This window comes from Myxocyprinus asiaticus, chromosome 42 (genome assembly GCF_019703515.2).
Source record: "Myxocyprinus asiaticus isolate MX2 ecotype Aquarium Trade chromosome 42, UBuf_Myxa_2, whole genome shotgun sequence".
Classification (NCBI taxonomy): Eukaryota; Metazoa; Chordata; class Actinopteri; order Cypriniformes; family Catostomidae; genus Myxocyprinus; species Myxocyprinus asiaticus.
This window is the reverse complement of record NC_059385.1, coordinates 38005238-38016762: the sequence shown is the minus strand read 5'-3', so window position 1 is coordinate 38016762 and position 11525 is coordinate 38005238.

Below are 11525 nucleotides of genomic sequence, written 5' to 3'. Positions count from 1 at the left end.
TTTCCAATAATTTTTTATTTTTATTTTAGTTCATGAGAATTGTTTTAGCTGGTTTTCATTTTGGTTTTTGTTAACTGTAATAACACTGGTGCAATTAAATCCAAAGTTTTACACAGAAGATAAAGGAATGCAATTAATGATTAAAGTTATGTAGTCAAAAAAGTAAATTAATTTTTTTTAATCCAAATTGACCATTAGAAGTGAAGTGTGTGCCTATACCATCACTGTTATACTAGCCATGATTTGTGTCAGTTGATAAAATGTGATTAATTTTACTTACATACTCTATAATTTAACGTAGCCAATATCCAATTAGTACGACGTAACGGTGGTGTAATTTTTCCGGCATATAAAAAGCATTTCGTGCCCTGACAGCCAAGGACGAATTTCAATCGCATCATTACCTAAGACATATCATCTATCTATGTATATATATCATGTTTATCTTGTTCATAATGTAACAGTACATTGGCACTAGTGACTTATGAATGTGCAGCCTTCATTCAGAATCAAAAATCATAGAAAGCATGCACATCAAAACAATGTTTGAATCCAGGTGCACGACCCAAAAATGTATATCCATAAAAACTAACAACAAAGTTGGCACACTGTTGCTCCAACACTGTAAAAAAATACATCTCCTTTAACTTAAAACGTACGTTTAACTGATGCTTTAAAAAATCAATACGGATTTAAAAGTTATTTCAACTCATTCTAAGTTTTCCCAATTCATTATTTTACATTTAGACTGTTTTTAAGACTAAATGTAAAATAATGCAATTTATTTTTTGTAATTATTTTTGTAAAATGTATTTTTAAAATTACTTGTAAAGCTATGTTGATTTAACTTAAAACTTTAAGGCAGCAGTTAAATTTATTTTTTTAAGTTGAAGAGCATGTAAATTTTTACAGTGTAAATAAATGTAATGAGCTCACCACATAAGCAAACGTGATGTTTCTAGCAAAATGCAGCATACATACAGTGTGCTACCTTCATCCAGGATATTTGCGCGTTGCACGCAAAATTTTGCCAAACCCACATAGCCTAGACTTTGCACATCTTGCACAAAAATGGCAAAACTTCCTGACCATGCCCACTGACTTTGCATGTATGGCTTATGACATTGCGCTGAGCTTATCGCTAGCACTCTTAAAATAGAGCCCCATATCACTGAAATAATGCAAATTCATCTACTTGAATGAATACTGTGTTAACCATTATTTATAAACTGAATAAAATTAAATCATCGTGGTTACTGGTGTAACCTCCGTTCCCTGATGGAGGGAACGAGACGTTGATGTCGATGTAGTGACACTAGGGGTCACTCTTGGGAGCCCGAGACATCGCTGGTCTTTGATAAAAGGCCAATGAAAATTGCCGAGTGGTATTTGCATGCCACTCCCCCGGACATACGGGTATAAAAGGAGCTGGTATGCAACCACTCATTCAGGTTTTATGCTGAGGAGCCGATATAAGGTCCGGCCATTTCAGCGGGTAGTTCAGCGTTGTGGCAGGAGGGACACAACGTCTTGTTCCCTCCATCAGGGAACGGAGGTTACACCAGTAACCACGACGTTCCCTATCTGTCACTCACTTGACGTTGGTGTCGATGTAGTGAAACTAGGGGTCCCTATTCAAAATGCCACAAGGCTGAACTGTGTTACGTGAACTGGCGGTGTGTGGTGGGTAGACTTGCTGTGTGCCTCATAGCCAGCACACCAGGTCGACACGTAACCTCCCCCGACACAGTTATGAGTGTCGAACGGCCCTTTTTGGGGACAAGTCGACTACCCAAAGATAGAGACAGGCTTAACCCAGTCGTGGCCTCTTTTCCCCTTCTTCTCTTTTTCCACTCCCTAAAAAAGAAGGGGAATTATCCCACTGGGCCGCCAGGTCTAGTCGGGGGGTGTCCCTCCCAAGGGTAAGACACCACGGAGACCACACCTCGCCCAAAGAGAGGGGGGGATATTTAAGTGGAAGAATACGTCACATGGTCTTTCCAACCATGTGGAGAGCCTTCAAGGTAGCGGAGTTACTACAAACATGGAGACTGGGGCAGAGGGGCTCTGCCCAAGGAAGACGCAGTTTGCCAGCAGGGAAACGAACTAGCGGAGGATATAGATCGCATGGGGTTAGCCTTACAGGGAACCGCCACATGCGGAGCACCTACCCCAGAACAGGGCTCTTAGCGCGTGTACTGGGCCGGAAGTGAGTCTCTCCGAAAACTCGACTGCCACAGGGCTTGGAGGAAGTCAACCAGGGAACATAGTTTGTGAACACTACTGGGAATTAACGCCGCATGTCTTCAGCTCAAAAGGAGGTGGAAGGCGCTATGTGCAAGCGATACACCCGGCCAGCTATCCCGGGCTTATCCGCTTGTGTTGTGTGCCACTACCTGGGATGAAACCGGTTCCACCCGGAGGTTGTAGAACCTTGCAAAGGTGTTGGGTGTTGCCCAGCCCGCTGCTCTGAAAATGTCTGTTAGAGAGGCACCTCTGGCCAGGGTCCAAGAAGCCACTACACCACGGGTAGAATGGGCTCGTAGCCCTAGCGGGGGCGGCATGTTTTGTGTGAGATATGCCATAGTTATGGCGTCAATGAGCCAGTGGGTGATCCTCTGCTTGGAGACAGCGCTTCCTTTCCGCTGTGCACCAAAGCAGACAAAGAGCTGCTCAGAGACTCTAAAGCTCTGTGTGCGATCCAAATAGATGCGTAAAGCGCGCACCGGACACAGCAACGACAGGGCTGGGTCTGCCTCCTCCTGAAGCAGTGCTTGCAGGTTCACCACCTGGTCCCTAAAAGGGGTGGTGGGAACCTTGGGCACATAGCCCGGTCGGGGTCTCAGGATCACGTGAGAGTAACCCGGACTGAACTCCAGGCACGTTTCGCTGACAGAGAACGCTTGCAGGTCACCTACCCTCTTGATGGAAGTGAGTGCAGTCAGGAGGGCAGTCTTCAAGGAGAGTGCCTTTAGGTCGGCTGACTGTAAAGGCTCAAAGGGGGCTCTCTGTAGACAGCGCGGTCTGGAAGGATTCAGCCTCCTGGCGCCTCTTAGGAATCTGATGATCAGGTCGTGCTTTCTTAAGGACTTAACGTCAGCTGCGTCGTGGTGTGCTGCTATGGCGGCAACGTACACCTTCAAGGTGGAGGAGGACAGCCTCCCTTCCAGCCTCTCCTGCAGGAAGGAAAGCACTGATCCGACTGCACACCTCTGGGGGAAGAACACCACTTAGCGAATAGACACCATTTAAAGGCATACAGGCGCCTCGTAGAGGGGGCCCTAGCCTGAGTGATCGTGTCTACCACCATGGGTGGTAGACCGCTTAGGTCTTCCGCGTCCCGTCCAGGGATCAGACATGGAGATTCCAGAGGTCTGGGCGCGGGTGCCAGAGGGTGCCCCGTCCCTGAGAAAGAAGGTCCTTCCTCAGGGGAATTCGCCAGGGGGGAGCTGTCGTGAGGAGCGTGAGGTCCGAGAACCACATCTGGGTGGGCCAGTAGGGTGCTACCAGGATGACCTGCTCCTCGTCCTCCCTGACCTTGCACAGGGTCTGTGCAAGCAGGCTCACTGGGGCAAATGCATATTTGCGTAGGCCAGGGGGCCAGCTGTGTGCCAGCGTGTCTATGCCGAGGGGAGCCTCGGTGAGGGCGTACCAGAGCGGGCAGTGGGGAGGATTCTTGGGAGGCAAACAGGTCCACCTGTGCCCGTCCGAATCGACTCCAAATCAGCCGGACCACCTGAGGGTGGAGTCTCCACTCTCCCTTGAGGGAAACCTGCCGTGACAGCGCGTCCGCTGTAGTGTTGAGGTTGCCCAGGATGTGAGTGGCTCGCAGTGACTTGAAGTGCTGCTGACTCCGGAGGAGGAGACGCCGGGCGAGCTGTGACATACAGTGAGAGCGCAGACCGCCTTGACCAAGGTGAAGTGAATACCGCTGAACCTGGGCGGGTGCCTGGTGAACTGAATCGCGTAGCCAAGTCGGACGGTCTGGATCAGCCACCGCGACGGATTGGAAAGCGCAACCCACGTGTCCAAATTCCGCGCAAGGGGGACCAAGGGGATAACGTCATCGGACGTACCGGCAGGTGGGGCCTCGCGGCGGGGCGGAGCGCGAGGTGCCACAGCATGTCGTGGCCATGCTGAGTCTAGAGACATCGAAGCACTTACCTGGCTCCTTGTGACCACCCCCGGAACAGCCTGGGACGGGGGAGGAAGAGGCCTGTCCTTGTAACACGTGGAGGCTGCCACATCTGTGTGCCACAACTGGGCGCTCAGGGGCGGAAAGGGCACCGCTGGAGGGCCAATCCTGCAAGAAAAAGCCCGTGGACGGTAGTCGTGGTGATGACCGTATACACCGGGTATGTGACCCAGGGAGGAAGGAAGCTGCTCTTTTGCTGAACTGTTGGGTACCGCAGCCACTTGGGCGTGTGGCAAAATCAAACAAAAAGGTAACAAAAGATTTTCCACCCGGCCCTCCACCGGGGGATGGAGTGGTCTTCCTATCAGCTCCACCTGAGTGGGTTCCCTCGTCCCTGAGTTGCCCATCTCAGGGCCGCTTCGAGGACCTCCGTGGGGTCTCTGGCGCCGGCTGTGAGACGGGTGGCGTTGGCTTCCTGCGGTGGCCTTCACGCCGGGGCCAGACCAAAGGGGTGGGCTGCGGCAGAGCCGGTGCAGTCACCGCAGGGGGATGCCCTTGGCGACGAGCAGACGGGGTGCGGGATCTTGAGCCATGCCGGGGCAGGATGAGCCAGATTGCCTCCGTCTGCTGCTTCACCGTCGAGAACTGCTGGGCAAAGTCCTCGACGGTGTTGCCGAATAGGCCCGCCTGGGAAATGGGGGCAGCAAGGAACTGTGTCTTGTCGGCCTTGCCCATCTCGACCAGGTTGAGCCAAAGGTGGCGCTCCTGGACCACTAGTGTGGCCATCGTCCGCCCGAGAGACCGCGCCGTGACCTTCGTCGCCCGGAGGGTGAGGTCGGTCACCGAGCGCAGTTCCTGCATCAAATCTGGTGCAGAACTACCCTTGTGCAGTTCTTTCAGTGCCTTGGCTTGGTGGACCTGCAGGAGAGCCATGGCGTGCAGGGCAGAGGCGGCTTGTCCAGCAGCACTGTAGGCTTTAGCCGTCAGGGACGACGTGAGCCTACAGGGCTTGGACGGGAGCTTAGGGCGTCCACGCCAGGTGGCGGCGCTCTGCGGGCATATGTCCAAGCCGCGACCGCAATGTTGCCATGGTCATGTTCTCGCAGTGAGAACATGAACCATTCACAAACGCTGCTTCCGTGTGGGTCGCGCCCATGACCATCCAAAGTTGGGAGATAACGACCGTAACCAGGAATAACACACAATCGGAAAGGCATCTTTAGAAAGACGCGTCTTTAAAAAGACGTTCCATGTGTGCACTCTTTTAGAGAAATATACTCTTTTAGAGGGGAAAAATGCTCTTTCAGAAAATATACTCTCTAGTTTTTCTGCCGAAGCTCCCAGGGGCGTTCTCTGCAGTGCACCAGTGCAGAGGGGGAAGAAGCCGTTGAAATGCGCCGTCAGATCCAGCAGAGGTGAATGAACAGTGATATTCAGCTCAATGAGCATGACCGTTCGGCTCTGAAGAGAAAATCTGAATGAGTAGTTGCATACCAGCTCCTTTTATACCCGTATGTCCGGGGGAGTGGCATGCAAATACCACTCGCCAATTTTCATTGGCCTTTTATCAAAGACCAGAGGTGTCTCGGGCTCCCAAGAGTGACCCCTAGTGTCACTACATCGACACCAACGTCGAGTGAGTGACAGATAGGGAACCATAAATAAAAGATGTGTTTTCAATTTTTATCATGTGTGCAATATGCCAAATAACACGCATTAATAATAGTTTAAATATATACATACATACATTATATACTGTATGAACAAGGTATGTGTGTGTATACAGTATGTGTGTGTCTGTTTAGATATATTACGTTTATACGTAATACTGCATGATGGTAATGAATTATGTATTTTTTTTTTTTATATCTGATGTGCTAGCCAATTCAGCCGAAATACTGATGTACCAAACAACCACAAAATCAATAAGGCAACCAACCCCAATCACACTCTCTCCATAAAACATTTTGGCCCGCTACTATTGCTCAAGCAAATAGTTATCAAATTACCAGAAAATTACTATGTGGCAACCAACCACTGTTGCCAACGGACCACGGTAACCCCTATAAATTGTTGTATTTTATAGGCTGGTGTGTGAGTTGTTTATTTTTCCCCCTTTTCTCTCTGTACACCAAATAAAGTTTTGTTTAGAAAAAGTATTTTTGCTTTTGGCTTATTGATATGGTGTATGGTTGTATGTATCCCATGACATATGCTAGTCTTTCTAGTAACAAGATACACAGGTACAGAACGTTAATATAACAATATAATATTTTAACATCAAAATCTAACATTCAGTTGGCTAGATTTGAGAAAAGTTTTGGATTAAAATCATTATGGTGTTTCCATATTCAGTTACAGAGGCTCAGTGCAATATGACAGGCTTTATCTAAAATCTACAGTGTTGTATAGTGAAAATATACAGTTTTTGTTATGACAGTAACCGAATGTTTTTCACTCCTTTTAAAAAAAAAAAACAACAAAAAAAAAAACAGTCATTGTGTATCACAGCATATAAAACATTAAACATATTTGTTTGCAAAGTGTTTGTGGTTTGCAAAAGCACTGACATGTTTTTTGTGTTTGTTTGTGTGCCACTCTACCCCTATTTATTTAGCCTGTTTTATTTGTCTATATGATGCTGTGCTGATCTCCCCTAATGATAAAACAAAAAGCAGTATATTTATAAAAATAATATGCTTAAAAGTTTTGCTGTATGTCATCATCACTTGCTTTAATAAATCTCCTTAAAAATACTCTCTTGTTGTGAATTGTGTATAAAAATGCATTAAAAAAAATAAATATTGAATTTAAGTAAAAAGAGAACATGACAACTATTGATAGCCAATCAAATGAGTGAGCTGAATCAATAGGAAGATTGTATAATTTGCTGGCATATAGTCCTGTTTAGCTTGTATAAATGACGCCTGTCAGATGATCTATGCTGCTACAAGGCAGATATCAATAGTCATCAGAACCATTTTGGACTGCAACTTTTAATCCTTTAAAAAGAACACTTATTTAAAGATTAAGAAATGTATAAGCCCTTAACAAATATTTAAAACAAGACTAAAGATCACAAGAGAGGCGCAAGTAATGGTGACGGTGCGAGTTGGAGCTGTCAGTGAAGCTGACGGATCGAGAGGGAGGTGCAGGTAATGAGTGAGAGCCGAGGCAGGTCGAGTGAGAGCTGCCGTTGGCAGTGTTTACCCCCTCTCCATTCATATTTAAAGAGTCGAAACATAAAGGTGCCATGATGCTAAATGAAAAAAAGGAAATGTAAAAAGCAAAATTAAGTCTTTCATGACTATACTATTCATTTTTTACCATATACATTCAAAGAACTTCTCACATTGCACAGAATCTTCTTGAGACAATATCTTTAGGCTTATCAAGCTCATCAAAAGAAGCTTTTCTCATTGCTGCTGTGCCAGATGCCATAAACACACTCAAATCAGGAAAGAAAGTCTCAATCTTAGACTTACGAAGTCCTTTATTCATTTAAGCAAATTAATGACGATTCTACTAAAGTGTGTGCCTACCCTCAACAGTAAACAATGTCTGTGCACTTGAAACAGTCAAATTATTCTCATCTAAATTGCTCCCCATTTCTTCATAGTCATTGTCCGAATCTTCACTTTGCGCATATATACTCAAATCTTGAGAATTTTTATCTTCTACACTTTGACTACTCATATCCTGTGTATTTACTGTGGTCTTTACTTCACTATGTGAATCGCAGCCATTCTCTACCTGCACTTCACAGAGGCCTGATTCCACTTGTAAGACATTCTTTTCACTGCTTACACCAGTCACCTGGATTGCTTCTACAGAAGCTGCTTTTGAGTTGTCTGACCCCACACTCACCTCATTAGAGGTACTCGGTGTTAAGCTCTCAGCAGCTGATGACAACTCCGATGTTACACCTGCCGCATTTATCTCACTACCGCTTGCTTGGCTGCTATTTTCTACATTAACAGCGGTAGCTGTATTATTTGGATTAATTCCATCCCTGTTAGGGCAGGTCTGCCTAACATGACCAAAACCTCCATACACAAAGCATTTCATCATCTCCAAACTGATGAAAATCATATAATATTTACCACCAATGTTCAGCTTTACAGACAAATACAGAGCTTCAATCTGAGAATTCAAAATCATAATCCCTTGGCGTCTGAACGACATTACATGTTTCAGTTCAGAATTCTTACAACCAAGCGGAATCATCTTAATAGGGCTCATTAGCTTATCATACCTCCGAAGTATTTCTTCTAATTTTTCACTTCTTACAAACGGTGGAACATTTGAAAGAACAATTTTCTTCGTTGGACTTGACAAAGGCAAAACAGGCACAAATGTGTCTTTGATTGTTAACTCATTCTCAATCAAAGTATCTACCATCTGAATTTCATTCAGAAAAAACACGATGGCCTTGTTCATGCGTGATGCAGATGTAATATTTACTCCACCGACTATAGAGCTCACTGCTAATAAACAATCTTCCACCGAGACAGAGGCATCAGTCATAACTTTACAACCATGCCTGATAGTCATCCCCTGGAAATCTCCCGCGTTTGTCTCCATTGTTCAGAGCACGCTGACCAAAGTCAGCCAAAAACGCACAACAACCCCACTCCAAAACTACAACTTTTATCCAACTCAATAATACTAAAGAAAAAAATAAGAAAGTAGAAACTCACTCAGACACACTCTCACTCACACCAACTTCGCTGTTCACACACATGCGCACTCACACACACAGAGAGAGAGAGAGAGAGAAACTGAGAGAGAGGCATGCACTCCTGAGCTCCTGCTATTTTACAAAAAAATTTAAAATAATTTTTGCTAGATCAACCGGGATTTTATTGCTAGATCATATTGGATTATCATATTATATTATATTTACACTGATTTGCATCAGTATAACTTGGATTTAAATTACTTTTAATCAAACTTAGAATTTTGGAACAAGCACTTTGGAAATCTCAGCATTTTAAGGACTCCACAGACCACACCAGAAACAAAGCATCAGCCAACAGAGAAGCTACATGGACAATCTGATGGTATCAGTATGCAGTGAGTACCTTTAAAAGTCTGAAATATTGGAAATTTAAGGGAAACAAATAGCTAAGTTTAATACATAAAATTAAACAAAGTGAGAGTTAACCTAACCTGCCTACCTGCTCAACAACAACCCAAGATTTTTTTCTAGAAGTGCAAAGTGGAAGGTGTGAAAACATCTAAGACAAACAAAGGGCTGAATGGCACACTGAGAGGCCAATAATCTGAGAACGGCTAATCCAATCACAAATCCTGACGTCTGTATAGCCTCACACCTATCTAAATTTCAAAGGTCTAAAGCAATCAAGGTGACAATGGATGGATATGCCTCATCAGAAGGGTGTGACCTCAACAATCTGGCCATCACATATCCTGACAATGTAACCAGCGAGACTGCAAGAAAGAAATTTAAAACTAAATTAATCAGAGAATTTCCAGAAAATCTCAGAGCAGATTTCATGGAAATAAATGACAGAAGAGTAAAAACAGACCTGCTCTTTTATACAGAGTACCCAAATGCCTGGCACTCAGCACTCTGCTCCAATTTTAAAGATCTAAAAATGGGTGGAAATAGAACCATGAGACAACTTTATCTGGACACTATGCCAAAGTTCAACATGAACCTGTATCACAATGGTCCAGGGCTCAGAGGACAGACTTGAGCAATTTGACAGAGAATTTGCTGAACTAAAAGTCCTAGCTGAGAAGAAAAAGTCTTCTCTCCCCCCAACAACAGCAGCAGAGGAGGTCACAGCTTCACCGTCATACACACAAAATGCCCCTCTCTCCCCACACACACCCAGATCAACAGTTTCAATTCAGTGCATTGAGGAGTGCCTTTCCCAACTGGAAATGAAAATCACTGAATTCAAAGAAAGCAAACTCCAAGAAACTGACACCTCTCATCATCTAAGAGAGGCATTAAAGGCTTTCAAAGAAGAGTACAGCACCACAATAGGACTGCTGGAGATGAAAATAAAAAAATCTCCTAAAAGACAACAATAATTTAAATGAAAAAGTGTCTGAACTGAGAAAAGACCTGATGGGAAAAGACACACTTATTCATAGCATTAATGAAAAACTGGAAAACGTAAGCAGAACCACCGATAAAGTGCACTTCAGTTGCTCATCCACCGACTCACAGACAGACAATGAGCAACCTGCTACAGAGAACAGTCAGGAAACCAGCAACAGCACTGTCACACAGCCAGCTCAGCGCAGTCCTACTCAAACACAAAACCTCCAAACCAATCGCCATACCCCAAAGCACTCTCAGAAACCTCAAGTCCGGAAACTACAACCACCAAAAACAGCAATTCTTATAGACTCAAATGGTAAGTTCTTGCACCTCTGAAAGCTCTTCCCTAAACACACGGTTGGCAAATGCTGGTGCCCCACAACAAACAGCGCACTCCACGTCCTCTGTCAGTCCACACTGCACAACCCACAGAACATCATCATCCACACAGGAACCAATGAACTCTATACCCAATGAGGGAAAGAGTTGCAGACTGTGTTGTGAGAGTGGCTAAGAAGGCTCACAGGGAATTCCCTCAGGCCAACATCACCATCTCAACCCTGCTACACAGGAACGACTACCCTGCTGACATGATCAATAGCGTCAACCAGAGGATAACAACTGCATGTTCCAGCCTTATGGCCAACAACAGTGCCCACCACCCAAGTCTAACGACTGAGGATTTATATGACCATGTGCATCTAAGCCAGGAGAGTGTAAGAGTCTTTGCTAAAAACCTAAAAGATTAATCACTCTGCAGAAATTCCCAATCTGCACCCTCACAACATTGGCATACAAGTTCCAACAGTCATTGCAGTAACCAACTTTCAACCACACAAAGGGGCCCACAAACCAGACACTCTCCAGTAAGAAGAGAGCAACCAACCAGACCACACACACTGAAGCCCAACCAAACTCATCTCAGCCCAGCTCCAGTCAACCTACAAACATTAACCCTCACACACAACAACAGGAGGCACCTGACAGAACAGCACAGCCCTTCACGCATTCACAGCAGCTCACTTATGCTGATGTAGTGAAGGGCAAAATACACACTTACTCCTCAGACATTACAGAAGTGAGACATCTACATCTCATCTGTAGAATATTGGGGTAAGCCATCTGGACCACCAAAACACCTCACTTTATTTCACAATGACTTCTTTCACTATAAGCTCTTGGAATATTCAAGGCCTCTACTCTACAATCTTAGGGGCAAAGACTTTAAAAACAGAGTTTCTGAAAAACATTTATAACCAGGACATCGTTATTTTGCAAGAAACATGGTGCAGATCAGATGTGGACAGTCAC